This window comes from Echeneis naucrates, chromosome 2 (genome assembly GCF_900963305.1).
Source record: "Echeneis naucrates chromosome 2, fEcheNa1.1, whole genome shotgun sequence".
Lineage (NCBI taxonomy): Eukaryota > Metazoa > Chordata > Actinopteri > Carangiformes > Echeneidae > Echeneis > Echeneis naucrates.
In genome coordinates, this window is record NC_042512.1 from 5763315 (window position 1) to 5788122 (window position 24808).

At 40.3% G+C, this 24808-nt stretch overlaps 1 long non-coding RNA gene and 4 other non-coding genes across 5 annotated transcripts; 2 read left to right on the forward strand and 3 right to left on the reverse strand.

The window, feature by feature from the left end:
* Window positions 1-515: 515 nt before the first annotated feature.
* On the forward strand, window positions 516-11358 carry LOC115056158 (uncharacterized). The gene is made up of 3 exons (XR_003841773.1): window positions 516-548; window positions 6286-6462; window positions 11297-11358. It is a non-coding gene; the product is annotated as an uncharacterized LOC115056158 (long non-coding RNA).
* A 4387-nt stretch (window positions 11359-15745) lies between these two features.
* Window positions 15746-15816, forward strand: trnag-gcc (transfer RNA glycine (anticodon GCC)). Its single transcript has one exon. It is a non-coding gene; the product is annotated as a tRNA-Gly (tRNA).
* Window positions 15817-22171: 6355 nt separating this feature from the next.
* Window positions 22172-22242, reverse strand: trnad-guc (transfer RNA aspartic acid (anticodon GUC)). Its single transcript has one exon. It is a non-coding gene; the product is annotated as a tRNA-Asp (tRNA).
* A 487-nt stretch (window positions 22243-22729) lies between these two features.
* trnan-guu (transfer RNA asparagine (anticodon GUU)) lies at window positions 22730-22804 on the reverse strand. Its single transcript has one exon. It is a non-coding gene; the product is annotated as a tRNA-Asn (tRNA).
* An 879-nt stretch (window positions 22805-23683) lies between these two features.
* Window positions 23684-23754, reverse strand: trnap-agg (transfer RNA proline (anticodon AGG)). Its single transcript has one exon. It is a non-coding gene; the product is annotated as a tRNA-Pro (tRNA).
* Window positions 23755-24808: the final 1054 nt, after the last annotated feature.

Consider the following 24808-nt stretch of genomic DNA (forward strand, 5'->3'; position numbering starts at 1 on the left):
ATATGAAGCAAAAAAAAAAAAACAGTTAACTAATATTTTTTGAATGAAAAAAATTGAATGTGGTCAAATTGACCTGAAGGATAATAGGAGGGTTAAGTATGATTTCCACATTTAACTGTTCATGTTTCTTCAAATATATAATTCATGATAAGTTTGGTTTTCTGTGTAGAACTTTTGCAGCTTGTTTGCAGACTGTTTGACTGGTTTTAGAGTGGACTTACCTGCCAGAGCTCAGTTCTATGTGTTTCAGCTGTTGGACTTTCATTTTCTAAACTTCTACTTTCAACCTTCAGCTCTGAACAGATGATGAAACATTGAACCCTTTCAAGCAGGAACTTTGTCTCCTAAAGTCACATCTTTTATTCTTTACTCAGGTTGAAGAGCTGCAGATTGTCAGAGATCAGCTGTTCTTCTCTGGTCTCAGCTCTGAAGTCCAACCCCTCCCATCTCAGAGAACTGGACCTGAGTCACAACGACCTGGAGGATTCAGACCTGAAGGATCTGTGTGGTTTTCTGAAGAGTCCTCACTGCAGACTGGAGACTCTGAGGTCAGACTCATGTTTTATTTCTGCTCTCAGATTAATATGATGTTACAGTTGTGGTGACTCTGACCTGCAGACAGGTTTATATTTATGAGGGAAAATCCTCTTCAGGTTTTAACATTTAAACTGTTCAATGGTTTGAAAGTAACTTTGGAAAAAAATTTTTTAGGGTGACATCATATATTAATATGTATGTTAATATGCAGATTATAGTCTGTAGTTCATTTCATTTATTTATGTATTCATTTATTTGTGTCGAATCGAAAGCAACTGAACTCAGTTTTGTCTAAAAAGATGTTTGGCCTCTTATCACAGGAGCTTCATCAGTTCTCAAAAAAAATATCCCAGGATCATTTAGGAGTTGAAAAACAGAGTTTCAAACACTGCTATAGATGATGGAGTTTCAAATACCACAAATGTATATCACATGTCCACATATTTAATAATTAGTCTATTTTTGTTCTCTGGTCTTCCCAAAAGGAGCATCTCCAATCTTCAGTTCTTACAGAGTTCAGCTGCACGCGTGCTGATGAGGATCAGGGGGTGGGAGAACATTACACCAGATTTAAAATCACTGCATTCACTCCCCGTATGCTTCAAGATCGTTTTTTTTTTTTTTTTTTTTTTTTTTTTTTTTAAAGCATATTTAAGTATGATTTACACATTCAACTGTTCATGTTTCTTCAAATATCTCATTAATGATGAGTTAGATTTTCTGTGTAGAAGTTCTGCAGCTTGTTTGTAGACTGTTTGACTGGTTTTAGAGTGGACTTACTTGCCAGAGCTCAGATTGTTATACAGGAGTTCATATGTGGCAGAATCAGAGATAGAAATAAAGTTTGGCTGACTCTGCTGTTTGGTTATTTCTGATGTGTTCAAATCACAATGTTGACAGTTTGAGTCAGTTCAGGTTCTTTACAGTGTTGTTTAATTTTCTCATTAAATCTTGTCACTGTTTGTATTTGACTGTTGTGAAGCTGCTTCCTGTTGGTTCAGCTGTTGGACTTTAAATTTTTAAACTTGTACTTTCTAAACCTTCAGTTTTGAACAGATGAAACAATGAACACTCTCAAGCAGGAACTTTGTCTCCTAAAGTCACATTTGTTAATATGCAGATTTTAGTCTGTAGTTAATTTTATTTATTTATTTGCGTGTCGAATTGAAAGCAACTGCACTTAGGTTTGTCTAAGAAGATGTTTGGCCTCTTATCTCAGGGGCTTCATCAGTTCATCAGTCCTCACTAGTCTGACAGACAGTGGAGTTGGATTCAGGTATTTAACCTCTGTAGGAGTGTTCACAAAGCTCCTTGTGACAACAGCCCATTAGAGGAGTTCCACTGATCATTGTTAGTCCGCTACTGTAGACACATTTATGTGTCATTTCTGTTGTGGAAATTCTCTGCTGCTGGTGAAGAATGAAATAGAGACTTTTCTGGCCGACAAGTTTTTATTTTCTTTGCAAAGAAAAAGTCAATCATCACACGAGCACCACAAATGAAGAAAGATTTCATTTCATGATTTCATAAATCACTCATATAGAACATTTATTTCAGCTCACTGGCCCAGGGATGGTGATGCAAAGTGTCAGAATGAAATATCTTTTTAGTAATTCTATGATCAGGCAGCTTCACAGATCTGTTCCACAGCTGGAACATTTGTCTCTTATGTCTGATACTCGAGGGCTCCCAACCCAAATCACCATGAAGAGCCAACACTGAGGTCCATTTGTGTACTGCTGTAAGATAACCAATAGCTCTATGATGCTGAGTATTACAAAGAGAATATTCACAGAATCCCCAGACAGCAGAAGCATCGTCTGACACACACACACACACACACACACACACACACACACAAACACACACACACACACACACACACACACACTATAGAACAGAGTGAAAGTATGAACTCCCAGATGAGCACAGTGTTCAGACTTGTTCAGGGCTCTACCTGCAGACTGAGCTAAAACACTGACAGCTGGGTTAAATGTCATGTGTTGGTCCAACGTCAGGACATTTATACTGATCAGTGTAGGACAGCAGTACTGTCCCAAGATTAACAACATTCAGCTTGGCCTAAAATGCTCCACTTGTGTTTTGTCTTGGTTCTCCATTAGTCTCCACTTCCAGCACCGTTTTGGAACAATGTTCAGCATAACGTGAATATTTTTTCTTTCTTAGCCAACAGAATAGATCATCCACATGTAACATGGCTCTATTGGTTCAGTTTGGGAAATTTCAGCCATAATACCAATTTAGTTTGAATATCAAACAGATTGTCAGATCCAGCAGGATGATGCTGTGCCAGACCATGTAAATGTGCCAGTGGTGGGATTTCATGGGGAACTTGTATTTTGATGCAAATGAGTCCAACAAACCCCCCCCCATCTATATGTTACAGTTACCAGCAATGTAGGCCTCTCATTCTCAGTTATGGTTTTGGTGTGTTTGTCCCGGGGCTGAATCTTCTGCACAGTGAGAGAGAGAGAGAGAATGCAGTATACACAGCACAATGAGCAATGATTTGGATAGACAGCAAGCTTTTATATGTTTGCTCCTCCCTTATTTTGAATGAACTACCAATGTCCTTGACGGGGAAAACCCTGCCCTCCACAGCACGTTCTACACACACACACATTCATACCCCCCATGTCCTGTATCAACTTAAAAGTATCAATTCTGCACCTATAGGTGTGGGAATGTTAGGTCACACATGGGTCACACACAGGCAGACCAGTTTTACACAGCTGAAACAGCTTGGGGTCAAATTGACCCCAGAGGAATACCAATGTGTTCAATTTGTGTTCAGCACATTGAAAAATGTCTTCATGATAATTTTATGCTTAATCAATTTTTACCATCAAATTTGGAAAAGTCATGAAATATGAAGCAAAAAAAAAAAAACAGTTAACTAATATTTTTTGAATGAAAAAAATTGAATGTGGTCAAATTGACCTGAAGGATAATAGGAGGGTTAAGTATGATTTCCACATTTAACTGTTCATGTTTCTTCAAATATATAATTCATGATAAGTTTGGTTTTCTGTGTAGAACTTTTGCAGCTTGTTTGCAGACTGTTTGACTGGTTTTAGAGTGGACTTACCTGCCAGAGCTCAGTTCTATGTGTTTCAGCTGTTGGACTTTCATTTTCTAAACTTCTACTTTCAACCTTCAGCTCTGAACAGATGATGAAACATTGAACCCTTTCAAGCAGGAACTTTGTCTCCTAAAGTCACATCTTTTATTCTTTACTCAGGTTGAAGAGCTGCAGATTGTCAGAGATCAGCTGTTCTTCTCTGGTCTCAGCTCTGAAGTCCAACCCCTCCCATCTCAGAGAACTGGACCTGAGTCACAACGACCTGGAGGATTCAGACCTGAAGGATCTGTGTGGTTTTCTGAAGAGTCCTCACTGCAGACTGGAGACTCTGAGGTCAGACTCATGTTTTATTTCTGCTCTCAGATTAATATGATGTTACAGTTGTGGTGACTCTGACCTGCAGACAGGTTTATATTTATGAGGGAAAATCCTCTTCAGGTTTTAACATTTAAACTGTTAAATGGTTTGAAAGTAACTTTGGAAAACATATTTTTAGGGTAACATTATATATTAATGACTCTTTGTGTGTTAATATGCAGATTTCAGTCTGTAGTTAATTTTATTTATTTATTTGCGTGTCGAATTGAAAGCAACTGCACTTAGGTTTGTCTAAGAAGATGTTTGGCCTCTTATCTCAGGGGCTTCATCAGTTCATCAGTCCTCACTAGTCTGACAGACAGTGGAGTTGGACCCAGATATTTAACCTCTGTAGGAGTGTTCACAAAGCTCCTTGTGACAACAGCCCATTAGAGGAGTTCCACTGATTATTGTTAGTCCACCACTGTAGACACATTTGTGTGTCATTTCTGTTGTGGAAATTCTCTGCTGCTGGTGAAGAATGAAATAGAGACTTTTCTGGCCGACAAGTTTTTATTTTCTTTGCAAAGAAAAAGTCAATCATCACACGAGCAGCACAAATGAAGAAAGATTTCATAAATCACTCATATAGAATATTAATTTCAGTTCACTGGCCCAGGGATGGTGATGCAACGTGTCAGAATGAAATATCTTTTTAGTAATTCTATGATCGGGCAGCTTCACAGATCTGTTCCACAGCTGGAGCATTTGTCTCTTATGTCTGATACTCGAGGGCTCCCAACCCAAATCACCATGAAGAGCCAACACTGAGGTCCATTTGTGTACTGCTGTAAGATAACCAATAGCTCTATGATGCTGAGTATTACAAAGAGAATATTCACAGAATCCCCAGACAGCAGAAGCATCGTCTGACACACACACACACACACACACACACACACACACACACACACACTATAGAACAGAGTGAAAGTATGAACTCCCAGATGAGCACAGTGTTCAGACTTGTTCAGGGCTCTACCTGCAGACTGAGCTAAAACACTGACAGCTGGGTTAAATGTCATGTGTTGGTCCAACGTCAGGACATTTATACTGATCAGTGTAGGACAGCAGTACTGTCCCAAGATTAACAACATTCAGCTTGGCCTAAAATGCTCCACTTGTGTTTTGTCTTGGTTCTCCATTAGTCTCCACTTCCAGCACCGTTTTGGAACAATGTTCAGCATAACGTGAATATTTTTTCTTTCTTAGCCAACAGAATAGATCATCCACATGTAACATGGCTCTATTGGTTCAGTTTGGGAAATTTCAGCCATAATACCAATTTAGTTTGAATATCAAACAGATTGTCAGATCCAGCAGGATGATGCTGTGCCAGACCATGTAAATGTGCCAGTGGTGGGATTTCATGGGGAACTTGTATTTTGATGCAAATGAGTCCAACAAACCCCCCCCCATCTATATGTTACAGGTACCAGCAATGTAGGCCTCTCATTCTCAGTTATGGTTTTGGTGTGTTTGTCCCGGGGCTGAATCTTCTGCACAGTGAGAGAGAGAGAGAGAATGCAGTATACACAGCACAATGAGCAATGATTTGGATAGACAGCAAGCTTTTATATGTTTGCTCCTCCCTTATTTTGAATGAACTACCAATGTCCTTGACGGGGAAAACCCTGCCCTCCACAGCACGTTCTACACACACACACATTCATACCCCCCATGTCCTGTATCAACTTAAAAGTATCAATTCTGCACCTATAGGTGTGGGAATGTTAGGTCACACATGGGTCACACACAGGCAGACCAGTTTTACACAGCTGAAACAGCTTGGGGTCAAATTGACCCCAGAGGAATACCAATGTGTTCAATTTGTGTTCAGCACATTGAAAAATGTCTTCATGATAATTTTATGCTTAATCAATTTTTACCATCAAATTTGGAAAAGTCATGAAATATGAAGCAAAAAAAAAAAAACAGTTAACTAATATTTTTTGAATGATAAAAATTGAATGTGGTCAAATTGACCTGAAGGATAATAGGAGGGTTAAGTATGATTTCCACATTCAACTTTTCATGTTTCTTCAAATATATAATTCATGATAAGTTTGGTTTTCTGTGTAGAACTTTTGCAGCTTGTTTGCAGACTGTTTCGACTGGTTTTAGAGTGGACTTACCTGCCAGAGCTCAGTTCTAAGTGTTTCAGCTGTTGGACTTTCATTTTCTAAACTTCTACTTTCAACCTTCAGCTCTGAACAGATGATGAAACATTGAACGCTTTCAAGCAGGAACTTTGTCTCCTAAAGTCACATCTTTTATTCTTTACTCAGGTTGATGAACTGCAGATTGTCAGAGATCAGCTGTTCTTCTCTGGTCTCAGCTCTGAAGTCCAACCCCTCCCATCTCAGAGAACTGGACCTGAGTCAGAACTGGTACCTGGATGATTCAAAACTGAAGGATCTGTGTGGTTTTCTGAAGAGTCCTCACTGTAGACTGGAGACTCTGAGGTCAGACTCATGTTTTATTTCTGCTCTCAGATTAATATGATGTTACAGTTGTGGTGACTCTGACCTGCAGACAGGTTTATATTTATGAGGGAAAATCCTCTTCAGGTTTGAACATTTAAACTGTTAAATGGTTTGAAAGTAACTTTGGAAAACATATTTTTAGGGTAACATTATATATTAATGACTCTTTGTGTGTTAATATGCAGATTTTAGTCTGTAGTTAATTTTATTTATTTATTTACGTGTCGAATTGAAAGCAAATGCACTTAGGTTTGTCTAAGAAGATGTTTGGCCTCTTATCTCAGGGGCTTCATCAGTTCATCAGTCCTCACTAGTCTGACAGACAGTGGAGTTGGACCCAGATATTTAACCTCTGTAGGAGTGTTCACAAAGCTCCTTGTGACAACAGCCCATTAGAGGAGTTCCACTGACCATTGTTAGTCCACTGCTGTAGACACATTTGTGTCATTTCTGTTGTGGAAATTCTCTGTTGCTGGTGAAGAATGAAATAGAGACTTTTTCCAGCCGACAAATTTTTATTTTCTTTGCAAGGAAAAAGTCAATCATCACACGAGCAGCACAAATGAAGAAAGATTTCATAAATCTCTCATATAGAATATTAATTTCAGCTCACTGGCCCAGGGATGGTGATGCAAAGTGTCAGAATGAAATATCTTTTTAGTAATTCTATGATCAGGCAGCTTCACAGATCTGTTCCACAGCTGGAGCATTTGTCTCTTATGTCTGATACTCGAGGGCTCCCAACCCAAATCACCATGAAGAGCCAACACTGAGGTCCATTTGTGTACTGCTGTAAGATAACCAATAGCTCTATGATGCTGAGTATTACAAAGAGAATATTCACAGAATCCCCAGACAGCAGAAGCATCATCTGACACACACGCACACACACACACACATATTATAGAACAGAGTGAAAGTATGAACTCCCAGATGAGCACAGTGTTCAGACTTGTTCAGGGCTCTACCTGCAGACTGAGCTAAAACACTGACAGCTGGGTTAAATGTCATGTGTTGGTCCAACGTCAGGACATTTATACTGATCAGTGTAGGACAGCAATACTGTCCCAAGATTAACAACATTCAACTTGGCCTAAAATGCTCCACTTGTGTTTTGTCTTGGTTCTCCATTAGTCTCCACTTCCAGCACCGTTTTGGAACAATGTTCAGCATAACGTGAACATTTTTTCTTTCTTAGCCAACAGAATAGAATCATCCACATGTAACATGGCTCTATTGGTTCAGTTTGGGAAATTTCAGCCATAATACCAATTTAGTCTGAATATCAAACAGATTGTCAGATCCAGCAGGATGATGCTGTGTCAGACCATGTAAATGTGCCAGTGGTGGGATTTCATGGAGAACTTGTATTTTGATGCAAATGAGTCCAACAAATCCCCCCCATCTATATGTTACACGTACCAGCAATGTAAGGCCTCTCAGCTTCAGTTATGGTTTTGGTGTCTTTGTCCCGGGCTGAATCTTCTGCACAGTGTCTGGTCCAGCAAAGGAGAAAACAAGTGTGACTGCTCTGTTGTCGTACCATTTGACAGCACAGATGTTGTGGTTCCCCTCCACTCGCATATCAAAGCTTCCTCTCCCCTTTTTCTTCAATCTCGTTTCGTCCTCAAGGTTGCAGTTGGGTAGGCATACCTGTCTGGATGTTCGCACAGTCCAGGAATCAAGGAGCTTAACCAGCAATTTATTTAAATATATCAAAGTATTGTCTTTTCAATGCAAATGCTAATCAACATTCCACTACATTCATACAATGTACTGGTACAATGTAATTCATGTAATTCATACAATGTACAACTCGGCCCTGCCTTGTTTGTTTGTCATCAAAGCGTATGACACGGGACAAAACTTGGAATGTCTTCAGAGACATGGTTGCTGGAAATATTGCCTTTCCAGTCTCAGCGTTCCAAAGGCTTGCTTGCTTCACCTTTTGATTTGTAAACTCCTGCCAAAATGAGCAGGCCAATGTAGGCTTCCAAGTCAACTACATCCAAGTCTTCCCAAGTGTCCCCATCTTCAACACGGCTGACTGCATATCTGGTTGGGCCTGGAACCATTTTGATAATATTAGCAGCACTAAGTCTATCCTGCTGTTGAAGTGGAGAAGGGACCATATTTTCATTTTGGAGGGGGTCGTGTCGCTGGTGGTTGAGTGACAACAGGAGGGTCAACACTCTCATTCCCATCAGATGACAATGGCTCCAAATCAGGGTCCTCCTCAACACAATCCTCTGTGTGACTTTCACTGTCAAAGAGCTGTTCCAACATCACTGACAGTAAACCTTTTCCCAGAGCCCATTTTCAAGGGAGGGAGAGAGAGAGGGAGAGAGAGATAGAGAGAGAGCGTGCAGACTGCAGTATACACAGCACAATGAGGAATGATTTGGATAGACAGCAAGCTTTTATATGTTTGCTCCTCCCTTATTTTGAATGAACTACCAATGTCTTTGACGGGGAAAACCCTGCCCTCCACAGCACGTTGTACACACACACACATTCATACCCCCCATGTCATGTATCAACTTAAAAGTATCAATTCTGCACCTATAGGTGTGGGAATGTTAGGTCACACATGGGTCACACACAGGCAGACCAGTTTTACACAGCTAAAACAGCTTGGGGTCAAATTGACCCCAGAGGAATACCAATGTGTTCAATATGTGTTCAACACATTGAATAATGTCTTCATAATAATTTTATGTTGAATCAATTTTACCCATCAAATTTGGAAAAGTCATGAAATATGAAGCCAAAAAAAAAAAAGTCAACTAATATTTTTTGAATGATAAAAATTGGATGTGGTCATATTGACCCCGAGGATAATAGGAGGGTTAAGTATGATTTCCACATTCAACTGTTCATGTTTCTTCAAATATCTCATTAATGATGAGTTAGATTTTCTGTGTAGAACTTCTGCAGCTTGTTTGTAGACTGTTTGACTGGTTTTAGAGTGGACTTACCTGCCAGAACTCAGATTGTTATACAGGAGTTCATATGTGGCAGAATCAGAGATAGAAATAAAGTTTGGCTGACTCTGCTGTTTGGTTATTTCTGATGTGTTCAAATCACAATGTTGACAGTTTGAGTCAGTTCAGGTTTTTTACAGTGTTGTTTAATTTTCTCATTAAATCTTGTCACTGTTTGTATTTGACTGTTGTGAAGCTGCTTCCTGTTGGTTCAGCTGTTTGACTTTCATTTTCTCAACTTCTACTTTCTAAACCTTCAGCTCTGAACAGATGATGAAACATTGAACACTTTCAAGCAGGAACTTTGTCTCCTAAAGTCACATCTTTTATTATTAACTCAGGTTGAAGGGCTGCAGTTTGTCAGAGATCAGCTGTTCTTCTCTGGTCTCAGCTCTGAAGTCCAACCCCTCCCATCTCAGAGAACTGGACCTGAGTAAGAACGACCTGGAGGATTCAGGACTGAAGGATCTGTGTGGTTTTCTGGAGAGTCCTCACTGTAGACTGGAGACTCTGAGGTCAGACTCATGTTTTATTTCTGCTCTCAGATTAATATGATGTTACAGTTGTGGTGACTCTGACCTGCAGACAGGTTTATATTTATGAGGGAAAATCCTCTTCAGGTTTTAGACATTTAACTGTTAAATGGTTGAAAATATCTTTTCAAAAAGTTTGTTTCAAAATGACATTGGAATGGAAAACATTAATGTAATGTTTTTGAAAGGGGACATTGTATATGAATTTTAAATATTAAAATCTTATTTCTATGTTTCTTAGAATCATCCAAAATCAAAGAAATCAACACAAATATAAACCCTTTTGCCAACAAAAACACCTCTGAGGTGCTCATACACAGAACAACAAAACTGTAATGGGTTCGCTCTCTCACCCAAGAATGGCACAAGTCTAGACTGGAACAGCTGAGAACTTTATTGACTACGTGCAGCAGCCCAAACAGACGGCAGGCAGAGGCAGAGTCTAGAGACAGGCAGCAGGTCAGGTTACCGGGGCAGAGATGAGGAGTAGTGGTCTGGGGCCGAAGGCAGGTTAGGCCCCAGGAGGTCCGTCGGGAAAGCTGAGCGTAATGCAAAGACAATCTGGCAGAGAGGCAGAGTGGAGGAGCTGGTTAAGGGGAGTCTGGGAGGAACAGATGAGTCTGTTTATCCTGATTAAGAGAGGTAAGCAGGCAGGTAGAGTGGGTGGTGGAGGGGAGAACCAGGAGTGGACTATGACAAAAACAAAACATGGATCTGACTTTTTACTTCATCCAGTTTATATTAATTTCATCCACATGTAACATGGCTCTATTGGTTGAGTTTGGAATATTTCAGTCATAATGCCAATTTAGTTTGAATATCAAACAGATTGTCAGAACTAATGCTTTCATTTTCCAAGGGACCTTCCCACCTGGTCCATTATTAGAATAATAATGTTTACATTAACCACTGACCCCAAAGCAGTTACATGAATGTACATGAGCAACACACTGCAGCAGTGGAAATAATGTGTTTCCAAACATACCTAATGTAAACATCACCACCTCAGGAAAACATCCATTTCGCTGTGATTGTGTAGCAAAGCTTTAGTCCAATCAGCTGCAGTGGTTTGGTTCAGTAAGTTCAAGTTCTTTGAGGTGTTTCATTTTCTCATGAAATCTTGTCACTGTTTGTATTTGACTGTTGTGAAGCTGCTTCCTGTTGGTTCAGCTGTTTGAATTTCATTTTCTAAACTTCTACTTTCTAAACCTTCAGCTCTGAACAGATGATGAAACATTGAACACTCTCAAGCAGGAACTTTGTCTCCTAAAGTCACATCTTTTATTCTTTACTCAGGTTGATGAACTGCAGTTTGTCAGAGATCAGCTGTTCTTCTCTGGTCTCAGCTCTGAAGTCCAACCCCTCCCATCTCAGAGAACTGGACCTGAGTCTGAACGACCTGAAGGATTCAGGACTGAAGGATCTGTGTGGTTTTCTGAAGAGTCCTCACTGCAGACTGGAGACTCTGAGGTCAGACTCATGTTTTATTTCTGCTCTCAGATTAATATGATGTTACAGTTGTGGTGACTCTGACCTGCAGACATCAGGCTGATATTATACTGATCCACACTGAGGATCTTCATGCTGACGTCTGTTTTCTTCTTCTCTGGTTTAGTCCAGTCAGTGTGGCAGAGAAATGTTGAACTACAGATTTAAAACTTCAAAAAAAAAAAAAAAAAAATCCTTCAGTGTTTCAATGACAGGAAATATTTTTCCTCACTGACATGGACAAATATATATTCAGTGGGGTCGGAATCATTCACTCTGGAACAATTCGATTCGATTTGGATTTTTGGGGTTATGATTCGATTCAAAATTGATTCTTTATTCAAGATAATTTTCGATTGAAAACAATTCGATTCATCGTCATTTCTGCTGCAATCTATAGGTGTGCAAAGGATCCTCATGATCTACTCCAGTCTGCTTTGCAAGACAAAATGATGAATGGAGACATTAAAGTTTCTTTTTCACATTTATTAAGCTTTAAACATTTATCCATGCTCAGATGGAATTGTTGTAACTGTTGTTTAATACAATATCACATATTGCTTTAATAGCAAAAATAAAAGTGTCTCTTTAAAAAAAAAAGCAGCTAAACATGCTGCCTTTAAAATTTTAAGGAAAGAACCTTTTCAAATGTGTGTGGACCAAAACTGCTACTCTGAGCAGCAAGCTATAAAATAAGTCATGTCAAGCTCAGTAAAAACCAAAATGAGTCAGAATCTTTGCCTGCAACGAGGACGGGGCCTGTTGAATCTTTCTTTCCTCCATTATTGTAGTTTCCTCCTTGTTTTGGTGCATGTGTATGTTCCAGAACCAGCTCTGTGGTGACGTCAGACAGCGTCTTTGTCAGCATTGTTTAATTTTTAAATCGATTTTGGGACATTTTGAATTGATTCTGAATCATAGTAAATGAGTTTTTTTGTTTGTTTTTTTTCTTTGGGTACAGCACTAATATTCAGTGTTTTCCTGTTCCAACACAACTACAAAGTCATGTGACTCAAGCAGACTGAAAGATTCAGACCAAACTCAGCATGTTAAACGTGGTCACCGCTGAATTAAGTGAAAATGTTCCAGATGTTGTGAATCATGTTGGCTTGATGAAACATTGAATGCTTTCAAGCAGGAAATTTGTCTCTTAAAGTCACATCTTTTAGTCTTTACTGAGGTTGGAGAACTGTAGTTTGCAGTTTTAACTTTGGAAAACAGATTTTTATTAAATTGAAAAAGACGTTTTAATTGCATGCAGTTTATCACTGTCTTGTATTTTTGAAAGGGGACATCATATATTCATATATATTTGTATGTTAGTATGCAGATTTTAGTCTGTGGTTCATTTCATTTATTAATTTATTTGTGTGTCATTCATAAAAATGTCCAAACCACATGGGTTTATAAGACGTATTTAATCATCCAGTGGCTGTTGTAACAACCTAAACTCTCATATATCTGCATATAAACATACACAGATACATTATTTTCCTTTTCTCAAGTCATAATGGTACATTTTAAACAACACAATCAACCAAAAAAAGTATTTTGCCTTCTTTCCCAAACCACAGAAATAAAATCAGCTACCACAAGTCCCTTCACTAAAACATAATTCGCTCTGAACAGATGACAAAACACTTTCAAGCAGGAACTTTGTCTCCTAAAGTCACATCTTTTATTCTTTACTCAGGTTGAGGTGCTGCAGTTTGTCAGAGATCAGCTGTTCTTCTCTGGTCTCAGCTCTGAAGTCCAACCCCTCCCATCTCAGAGAACTGGACCTGAGAGGGAACGACCTGCAGGATTCAGGACTGAAGAATCTGTCTGATCTTGTGGAGAGTCCAGACTTCAGACTGGAGACTCTGAGGTCAGTAGAGTTGGACTCAGTTCATCTTCCTTTCAGTAATATTGTTTAAATCCAGTATCTGAGCAAAGACTCTGTTTCCTGTGCAGCTGTGAGCGGAGAACAAATAGATTTCAGAATTAGACAGAAAAACAGAGAGAAACAGTCAGCCAATCAGATCAGTCAAACAGCTATTGTGATCATGAGAGAACTCAGAGACGTTCAGATTCTGAATCTGGAAGCACTGCAGCTTAGTGGTTCATGCTGTCACCCCACAATAAGAAGGTCACAGGTTCCTGTTTCCTGTGAACCTTCAAACTCCTCAGTGAAGCTGTGAGAGGAGAACAGAAAAAGATTTCAGAATTAGAAAGAAAGACAAAGAGAAAACAGTCAGCCAATCAGATCAGTCAGAGGACTGTTGTGATCATGTGACCATCAAATGAAGCAGATTCCAGCTGAAGAACTCAGAGATGTTCAGATTCTGGTCCTCGTCCATCAAACTGTCAGATCTGAGCTGAGACTGTTTGTTCTCTGATCAGGTTCATCTGTCACAGCTCTGAGATCAGTCTGACTGAAAGCTGCACATCACTGATCTTCTTTCATCACACTGTCACCATGTGGTCTTTCTGCAGACCAGAATCTGCCTGTCTGTCTGTCTGTCTGTCTGCCTGTCAGTCAGAGTCTCTCAGTTTAAATAGACCTTCAGTAAATCATCAGTAAAGTGATGAACCTTCATGACTCAGCTCTTTATCTCCACTGTGGACTCAGAGAAATGTGCTGAGTCAGCAGACTTGAGGTCTGTGAGTTTCCAGCTCAGTGTGTTCACTCCAACACGTTAACATGAGCTGAGAGGAAGCAGCTGCTGCACATCTGGACTGAACAGGACTGAAGTCCCTGCAGGTCTTTATGCTGGATCTGCATCACTGACTGACAGCTGATGGACAGAGTCAGGAAACACTGATGGATCTGCTCTCTTCTTCTTCTCTACACAGGAGGTGGTGGTGGTGAAGAGGAAGGTGTGTGTTGATGGAGGATCAGCTGCTTCCTGATGATCCAGATGTTGCAGCAGCAGCTTGTCCAGACTCTGGACCATGTTCCTGGGAGGTGGAGAGGAGAGCTTCATCCAGCAGAGACTGACAGAGGAATCAGAACTGGTCTGAGAACAGAGTCCAGTCCACCATGATCCCAGAGACTCCTCAAGTCCTCCTCTCCTCTCAGCCAGCTCCTCCAAACTCCACCTGGGGTTTAGGTTCAGCTTCACCTTCTTTCTTTCACAGGGAGAACATGAAAGAAGCTGAAGCTGAACTCAGCCTTCCAACTTTAGTGCTCCGTGTCACAGACTGATCCATTTTCTGACGTTATAGTCCACACCAGGCTGCAGCCTCTCTGTGTGACACTTTGTTCATCATTATTTTCACACTTTAGTTCCTGCTTCTTTTCATTTAGGCTCCATGTAGGCTGTTCATGATGACTTTGTTTGTGTGTGGCTGTTTTCTTCTGAATGTGGGATCTCTGTCTGAATGAAAGTTTCACAATCACTGCCTCAGACTGCATTCAGAAGGAATTGTTGAAGTCATAGAAGCTGAAGAGTTGATGATCAGAGGCTGACAGCTAAAGGAAGCTAGAATGCACACTGCTCTCTGACAGAGTCGGCCTCCCTCCACATTTAGGAGGCTTTTTCACTTCTTACAACAGCTGACAAAGGGCTCATCTGGGATTTGAACCCCGGACCTGTCACACCCTGAGCCAGAATCATCCTGATTGTTCCTGGAATGGTTTGGTTAGTCAGAGTGTGTCTGTGTGTGTTCTTGTCTCTCTGAGTGGTTGGAAATGAAAATGGAGATCGGTAGAAGCAGATGACTCTGAGGATGAATGAATGTTTCACTGACAACATTAACAGCCGTTTACTCACCTCAAAACGTGACTGTGTGATGTCACTGGAGATCATGGAGGCATTTCCTGTCCTTCATAGCTCTCCCACGCAACAACAACAAATAATTCTTTCGTGTTCGATTTATACGGAAAGGCGCATGTGTACAAAGAAGCATACGATTCATCTCGTGAACGAATGAAGTGAAACATCAACTGTTATTAGAATAATAAGTGCCATTAAATTGAAATAAAAATCAAAACTGTCAATTTCACAGTTTGTTCCTCCCACATACTGAGATGTCTGTTCTGCCTTCTACTTCGTTTAATGTTCATTTAAATGCTTTGTTGGATCTGTCTGTCTGTATCATGTCAGAAACTCTGAAACACTGAACTTCTTTAAAACACGCTGGATTTACTGATATGAAAGTGTTATAAAATGCAGGAAGTACTTCTGAACATGCCAGCAAGTATTGAAGGCTGCTGAAGCCTGGAGATTCGTGACGTGGTAACCATAACCATGTAACCATTCAATCGTTAAACAAGCATTGGTGGTTCAGTGGTAGAATTCTCGCCTGCCATGCGGGAGGGCCGGGTTCGATTCCCGGCCAATGCAGAGTAACTCTTTACCAACATCCAGATGTTAAAAACACAGTGCTGCTTGGAAAATACCCTGATAGACTCCAACACACTGTGACTTTGTGAAACAACCAGTGGAGCCCCCTGGTGGTCAGTAGAAGTGCAGCCCCTCTGAGCTGGTGGCAGACCAAGGCTTCAGTCTGCACACATCTTCCACATGTGATGGCACACACACTGTGTATTGTGGCAACATCCGTCCCCTCAGAGAGAATCTGCTCTTTAACCCTCCTGTCGTTTTCACCCCCCGCCCCTTACTTTAGTGTTCCTGCTCTGTTTGATACGGTGGCCGGTAAGTGCAAAACTAAATTACAAAGTACCAAACACTTTTACAAAGCGTGAAACTAATTTACATGTTGGGAAACATTTTTTACATTTTATTCAACAAAATTACACAAGAAAAACACGTTTACAACGGACAAAACAAATTTACATTTTAGAAAACAAATGTACAAGTTGCGAAACAAATTTCCAAACGACAGAATCTTCCGGAAGGGGAATGTACCAAATGCCGGAAGTGATCCAGAAGAAGATTGACTGTGAACTCAAAAAGTTTGTATCGGTTTGTGTGGCGGGAAAACTTTGCGGAGTGAAAGTTTATGGCAGCATGGAGTTTTGGCCGTTTTGTGGAAACAACTTGAGCCAATTTACGCGGTTGTGTTTTCCGTGCGGACGATCTGTAGAATGTTTAACGTTGATGAACGGACCAGACGGAAGGAGCACGCGCACAGGAGACATCTAATAAACAGCCGGAAAATGCTAAACAAGCTAAGTGTAGCATCGCGCTAACTAGCTGAAGCCGCTGTCAGACATGCAGTGAATTAAAGTGCACCGTTTCATGGAGGACAGAAAGTCAAAGTCAAAAGAACTGTGGGCCGAAAGGAAACAGGTCCAGGTACGTGTGTGGATATATCTGTAAAATATGGAAGTCAATATGTGTGTGTGTGAAATGAATGATATCTTTTTGTTACTTTAGCAGATAAACATGGATTGATGGCGCCACATGGAGCTGATTTAAAAGCTCAGAGAGGGAAAACACTCCCATTATATACAGATCCGGAGGTAGCAGCACCTGATCTACTGAAGCATGATGTGAAGTTTACACGGTGCAAACATCAGCCTGCGGACTCTTAAAAGGATGATTCCTCTCCAAACGCCATCAGGTTGGAACTTCGTGGACCTGGACAACTGTTTGGCTATCGGACGATGTGGCAGGTACTCAGACAAAAGTCCAATCTTCGAGTGAAGAGAGATGATGTGATGAATGAGAGAGCACGCAGAAGGTTTCTAAGAAGAAGCTGCTACTCAATGGGAGCGAACTGTATGTGGCATGCAGATGGTTCTGATAAACTGGCTCTCTCAGGACGCATGGATGGATTTTTTCACCTAAAGTGCTGTGGCTCCAATGTGGACCGACAAATAACAAGAAGCCAACAGTGATCGCTGAGAATCTCCTCTCATGAGACTGAGGACTGATTGTGGCACGGAGAATGGCATTATGGCTGCCATTCAGTCTCCCCTACGCCTCCATCATGATGACTGCTGCTCTGGGCCGTCCAGCCACATGTATGGCTCATCCACGAATAAGCAGCGTGTTGAATCCTGGTGGGCCATATTTAGAAGGGGAAGGTAAGTGGCCTTCATGAAGTCATTTTATTATGACGAACCTTTCATTTGATTTTTATCTTTATGTTCTATCGCAGATTAACTCCTCTAAACATATATAATAATTGAGGCTGTGACTTGAACGCGTTCATATCAAAGCCTTTAATTGATATTTTTTGATGGAGTTCCACTTCTAATAATAATCTATATTTACTTCTGATTCTATCCATTTCTACAGGTCTCAGTTCTGGATGGAGTTGTTTGCTGGATACTTCAACGGGAGCCATGAGCATCAGTGCCTTCTGAGATGTTGCTATGGTGATGTTGGATGAATGTGTGAGACTGTGGAACAGTCACAGGATTCACACTTCTAGAACAGCGTCATGTCTAATGAACTGTACTGCTGACCAAACAGGTAATATTGGTGATGGATTGATATTTCCATGTTTGTTTTATTATTTTATTGCTGAAATGTAAATAAATAATATAAATGCTATTTATTGTATCTAACACAGATTTGGCTCCACAGACTGGATTTGAGATTGAACCAGCTGATTTGGATGCTGTTCCAGAGGCGAGCCTGTCAATAGCTCCATGTGGGGACTCAAACATGCAGGAGGACTTTGACTTTGTTATGGAGCACAAACAACTACAGAAGCCAGAGAACTGGGAGTCTGCAACAGAACTGTACATGAAGCTGAAAGAAACTGCTCAGCTGTGAGTCAGTGAGAAAGGGAATTTTCCCTTTACACATTATCAAGTGCTTACTCATTGGGGTTTCTGTCCTATTTCTATTTTTTTATTTATTTTTTAAATTAATTAATTTTTTAATATACATGTCAAGAGCCAGGAGATGACTGTGCTGTGATTTGGTATTAGACAAGTAACACAGAACTGAATCAAATATTGCCATGACTGAAAAACATGCAATTTTTCTGTTTTAAAATAGTTTGGAAAAAACTCATAACCAATCTATCACAGATGCAATCAGAAGGAAATATTTGCAATTTTTTTATTGTTTGTAAACATAACATTTGCATGCCTATTGTTTCATTTCTTCAGATGAACAGGTACCAGAATCATTTGGAAACATCACAAGGAAAAGTGAATGACAAGCTAAGAAATCTGATCTGGAGTGGTGGAACACTGCAGTCTGTCTGAACACCAAGTGTCACAGCTTCATTTTTGCTGAATTTGAAATCAGTTGATAAAAATTATAGCAAAGTAATGAGTCCTATATTTTTGTAAGTATGGAATACAAAACTTCTTGAAATTTGTTTTGTCTAAAACTTAACAGTGAAAATCTTAACTGTGTGGAGAGAAAAAAAAAAAAAAAAACACCTTTTCGTTTGTCTGGTCTCAAGGGGTGATCTAGTTACCAATTACAAGTTACAGTTACAAGTCCATAACACAGTGTGTGAATCTAGGAGTGCTAATTTCAATGTGTTTGAACATGTATTGGGAACTGGGAATGGAGAGTCATCCAGGAACTCTATTCTTGGCGATGGTTCCAATCCGGATGGGGGAGGTGAAGTCAGCCCAGCTGCAAACATCAAAACATCCTCCAGAGACACAGCAGCCTGACCTTCTGCAAAGAAAAACCTTCAGTTACATCTTGGCAATGTATTTCTCAACAAATCATAAAAAATAAAAATGTTATTTACAAACCTTCACAATCAGAGACACAGTCCGCCCAGTAGCCCAAAGTTTGACTTTCTTTAAGTCTCCTGTTACTTCCTGATGGACTGAGGTCAGGTTTGAAGAGTCTCAAGTTCCAGACCAGTGAGTGGCTTTTCAGAGTGGCACAGGACAGGGGCCAGCAAAGTAGGCTGTTGCTGCAGTGCAGTCAGAAACTGAAGAGCTGAAAGACCATCTTTGAATCTAAAAAGTCACCACAAACATTGTTTCACATTTAAATGACCTAAAGAAACTTCAATGTTTTCTAAAATGACTATCCACCCAAACATATAGAAATGAGTAAAAATGGTTGTGTGTTGAACATTACTGATTTAAAGAAGAACTCTGTCTTGCTTTGCACTTGGCAAGGTAAATGTTTTTGAAAAATAGTTCAAGCAACAAAGCGTATGTCATGTGATATATAAAGTTAATGATCATTAACCATTAGTGTTGTTTACATCTAACCCTGTTCATACCATTTGCATTGTACACCAAGAACTGATGTCCTTCTGGTCCATCAGAAATGGGCCGGTCTTTCAGATGTTTCATCAGTAGAGTAAAAACTCTTGTCTCGGCCCACCTGTGTCAATTCCTTCTTCCAAACCAGCATCATCTGTGAATTTTACCAACATGTCACAGGTTTCAGAATATGTTGAACATCTTACAAATGCAAATATCTTTCCCATGTAATCAATAAATTAATATTAAAATTAAGTGAATCACTGTTGTTTTTTTTACTTACCCGTAGCAAGTACTCCTGACTGGATTTGTTTCAGGTGGATCCAGATCCTCAGTGTCAGATATTACTGTCTGAAAAACAAATGAAAATGTCTGAAACAACACACTGAAAGCAAAGAACATCAGGCTGCCATAATCTGCCTTAATACCTGTCCAGGCTGAGCTGTGGATGAATCTCTGAAACATGATAAACTGATGAACTTTATGATACAGAGTATAACAGAGCTTTGAGTAACATTTAGAGGTAGAGAGGAACCATAAGATTTATAAATAAGAGATTATTTTGTTATAAATGATATTACATGTATGGTATTTTCTCCCACATGTTCATCACAATCACATCAACAACTTAAAGACAAATTACTGCTTTTGTAAAAACTAATACCTACCCTTTATCTTCAGGTTTGCGTTTGGGAGAACTGTGTTGTTTTGTTACAAAAACCTGAGAAGAAAAGCACACAATTGTCAGCAACTTTAAACAGCTTCCATTATTGTTCCCTCACCACATACAGTATATATCAGTGGTGAAAGGTTATCAGGGTGTCTGATTGGAATAGTAAATGCCAAATAATCAAGACTTGGTTCTTAGACTTAACACTTTAAACCAAATGCATATCCTGTCAATAAATAAAAAAAAAAAAAAACGGAATTAAAGTACAAAATGTAAAAATGAGCGTACCACAGTTTCAGCTGCATTGAATTCAGCTGTGCTCCTCGATGTGATGACAATTTCAGAATCAGAGTCTGATGTATCAACCTCTGTAGTAAAAACAAACAACACATTATTAATTATGCTACATCAGAGTAAATAAATATGTAAAAATATTGAATGAAGAGATCCACAAACCTCCTCTAAAGTGTGTTTCTAGGCAAATGAAAAAGTGCCTTTCCTATTTCCTTTTTATATTCTGCCAGTTTGAATGGGCATTCTGACCCAGGCACATGGAGCACCTCTGAACAGTCTGGATACAAAAGAAGGTCTGCTCCTTCATCCATCTTCTTGTTAATGTTCTCATTTCTTGGACAGCTTGCGTCAGTAGATCAGGTGCTGCTACCTCCGGATCTTATATAATGGAGTGTTTTCCCTCTCTGAGCTTTTAAATCAGCTCCATGTGGCGCCATCAATCCATGTTTATCTGCTAAAATAACAAAAAGATATCATTCATTTCACACACACACATATTTACTTCCATATTTTACAGATATATCCACACACGTACCTGGACCTGTTTCCTTTCGGCCCACAGTTCTTTGACTTTGACTTTCTGTCCTCCATGAATGTTTATATGATGTTCATGGTTGTTCTGCTGGAATGACGGAGTTCCGTATCAAAACAGAAAGTTAGCAGCAGCTAAAACAATCAGCAACAATTGTGCATTTAGCATATACTCTCAGCCTAAATAAATAAATAAAAACTAGCAACGCATACTAACTAAACGCGTCGCTATTCCGTGAAGACAACGATTGGCTGCTAAAATGAAACGGTGCACTTTAATTCACTGCATGTCTGACAGCGGCTTCAGCTAGTTAGCGCGATGCTACACTTAGCTTGTTTAGCATTTTCCGGCTGTTATTAGATGTCTCCTGTGCGCGTGCTCCTTCCGTCTGGTCCGTTCATCAACGTTAAACATTCTACAGATCGTCCGCACGGAAAACACAACCGCGTAAATTGGCTCAAGTTGTTTCCACAAAACGGCCAAAACATCATTTACTCCATGCTGCCATAAACTTTCACTCCGCAAAGTTTTCCCGCCACACAAACCGATACAAACTTTTTGAGCTCACAGTCAATCTTCTTCTGGATCACTTCCGGTATTTGGTACATTCCCCTTCCGGAAGATTCTGTCGTTTGGAAATTTGTTTCGCAATTTGTGAATTTGATTTCTAAAATGTAAATTGTTTCGGGATTTGTACAAGTGTTCTGCCACTTGTAAATTAGTCTTTTATATATATATAAATTAATGTTGTCTGTGGTAAAAGTTTTTTTCTGATGTAATTTTATTTAATAAAATGTAAAAATGTTTCTCAAACTTGTAAACTTGTTCCCCCTTTGTAATTTTGTTTTGCACTTACCGGCCACCGTAGTTTAGAGTTGGGGTGCACGCACTTAACTACTCCGAGTTGATCTAACTAACTCAGATCTGCTGTTCTGTCTTTACATGAGACAGGCAGGAAGTTGGACTTTCTAAAGCAAAGAGAATCCGGTTGATTTTCAAAATAAAACTGCTGTCTGCTAGCGAGACGCCGCTGAGCAGAGAGAGTTAACTTCTGTCACTGAGCTATTAAAGAAAATTATAGAAAAAAATGCACGTGTTCTCCCCGTCGGGGAATCGAACCCGGTCTTCCGCGTGACAGGCGGAGATACTGTCCACTATACTAACGAGGAGCTGGACGGAGAAACATCACGTGGTGTAACTTCACTTCCTCCGTGGAAAAACAAAGAGAGAATAAAGTTATTTCCTCCCAGTTTCTATCCAGAATCATCATCAGCACAGCTTCTGTCAGGAACATCTGTTTGTTGCTGACAACATCTGGATTACAGATGACACATCAGACTGATATTATCTGTGTCATGGTGTTCAGAGATTTCAGCAGCTCACATCCAACACAGAGACTCTGAGCAGGCCCACCTGGTCTTAGACCAGACCCAGACCCAGACCTAAATCCAAACCCAGGAGACAGAGGTTGAGTGATGTCAGTGAGGGAAGAAGCTGCTCGTTCTCCTTCAACAGTTTGATCTGAGGAAAAGTCACTTCCTCTTTTCAGGAATCAACTTCTACCATCTGTCCACTAGATGGAGATAACTGAGCATCAACTTAAAACCCTCCGTTCTTCCATGTGTGAACTATAATACCAGTGAATTAAACAAAGATCATCCCTGGGTGGGCTCGAACCACCATCCTTTCGGTTAACAGCCGAACGCGCTGACCGATTGCGCCCACAGAGACATGATGACCAGTTCCTGTTACAGCCTGCTGTTCCAGCTATAATTATCCTAAATGTTGCTCCTTTTGTGTCTCACAGAGATCCTGCCTGTTTGGGAGAGCGTTACATTAAAGATTTAAAGGTCCCTGTTTCAATCCTGGGTTTCAGCAGCTGTTGTGCGTCCTTTTGTTCGCTCCCCCAAATGAGCTATTTCAGCACAGAACACAGTAGAAATGACTTCTCATTATTGCTTCCATGACCTGGAAGTGGAACTAAAGGTGTGTCCCCTATCACCGGTCTTGATAATGATAACTGAGCACCAGTGAGTGCTCTCATCCTCTTAGAGTCCGAACAACAGCACTCAGCTGTGTTATATTTTAAGGCTGTGCAGATAACAGAGATTCTCAAACATGCTGCATCTCTCCCCAAATGGGAAGCTTGGTCCATTAAAAAAAACAAACTGTTGCTGGCAGGATTTGAACCTGCACGGGGGAGTTCCAGGCAGCACTCTATGGTGGAGTTCATGAGAAAAAGTGGGAGGAGTCTTTGATCTCTGTGATGTCATTAGAACCTTTGTGACATCACAGAATCAGCATCTCCTTTGATGGTTACTGATGGAACAGGAAAAGGTCAGATCCCGATATAATCTTGTGAATCTCATTATTTACACACAGCACATTCAGGACATTAATGTGACAGTTTATTATATGCTAAAGAAACCTTGTTCAGACTCATGATGGTCAGCCACGTATGTTGGGGGTATTTTCAGGATCCAAATACATCCCTGTACATCAGGGATAGAACATCATGTTATGTCAGCACCACAAAGATGTACAGAGGATCTGAAAATACAGCTCCGTAGTGTAACAGTTAGCACCCTTATTGACTGAAAGGCAACAGACGGGCTCGTCGGGATTTGAACCCAGGACCTCTCGCACCCTAAGCGAGAATCATACCCCTAGACCAACGAGCCATGCTGGCTGTGAAGTTCATGACAAAAAAGTGGGAGGATTCTTTCATCCCTTTGATGTCATTAGAACTGTTGTGACATCACAGAATCAGCATCTCCTTTGATGGGGTTGGGGGTATTTTAATCACTTTACATCACTACATCAGAGTGGTGCTGCTACGGAGTGTTGCATCAGTGGCCACCATCACTTCAAGTAACCCAAATGGGAAAGATCCTTATTGACAGCATTGTTGCGCTTTGCTACATCTGAACTAAAGATACAAATAAAATAATCTAAATTGGCTTTTCTGATTTGGCTGATCTGAATAGGTTTAACGTCTTGCTTGGGAATCAACCTTCAAAACTGCCCCCATGTTCTGTCAGGGTAGATGTTGCACACTGCATCAAGATGATCTGCCAGTGAGACGGCCTGAAAAATAAAACACATGGTGTTAAAGATTTCTTTGTGAGGTCAATAGCACAGCTTCTTAAGTCACAATCTGTGGAACATGCAAAACAACTTCTACGTACCATCGCGACTGACTCTGACTCTTCTGAATCACCAGCATCAGTGGAAGTTCTGCTGCTGTTGAAGCAGAGTTCAAAACATGAAAAATTGGCTTTTCAGCCATGAAAACCTCCCCATTCGTGCCAACCAATCTTTCCTTCATTGAGGGAAACATGAGGATTCGTTCTGCAAAACAAAAACGTTAAATGGATGATGTAGCTGATGCAACAACTGTCATAGGACCTGACCCTGACTCCACTACTTCCCAGAATGCTCACCCTGGTGAGGAGGCTGATGAAGCTCCAAACAGTCCTCCAATGGATGACAATGCTGTTGAAAACTGAAGAGGCTTTGTAGTTCCAGCCAAAAGAAAGGAAGATGAGTTCTTATCTCTCTGCTTGTCAAGGGGCATCTGTTAAAAACGGAAACCATCAACAGCCTGTTAAACTTTGCAAATCGAAAGTCTCTGTGCTCAACACTCGTGCGTTTGATGCTGTTGTTCTTTTTGTGACAGCTTTCTTTTGAAAAGGTTGTTAGCAGCAACAAATGTGACAACCAATTCCTCAAGCT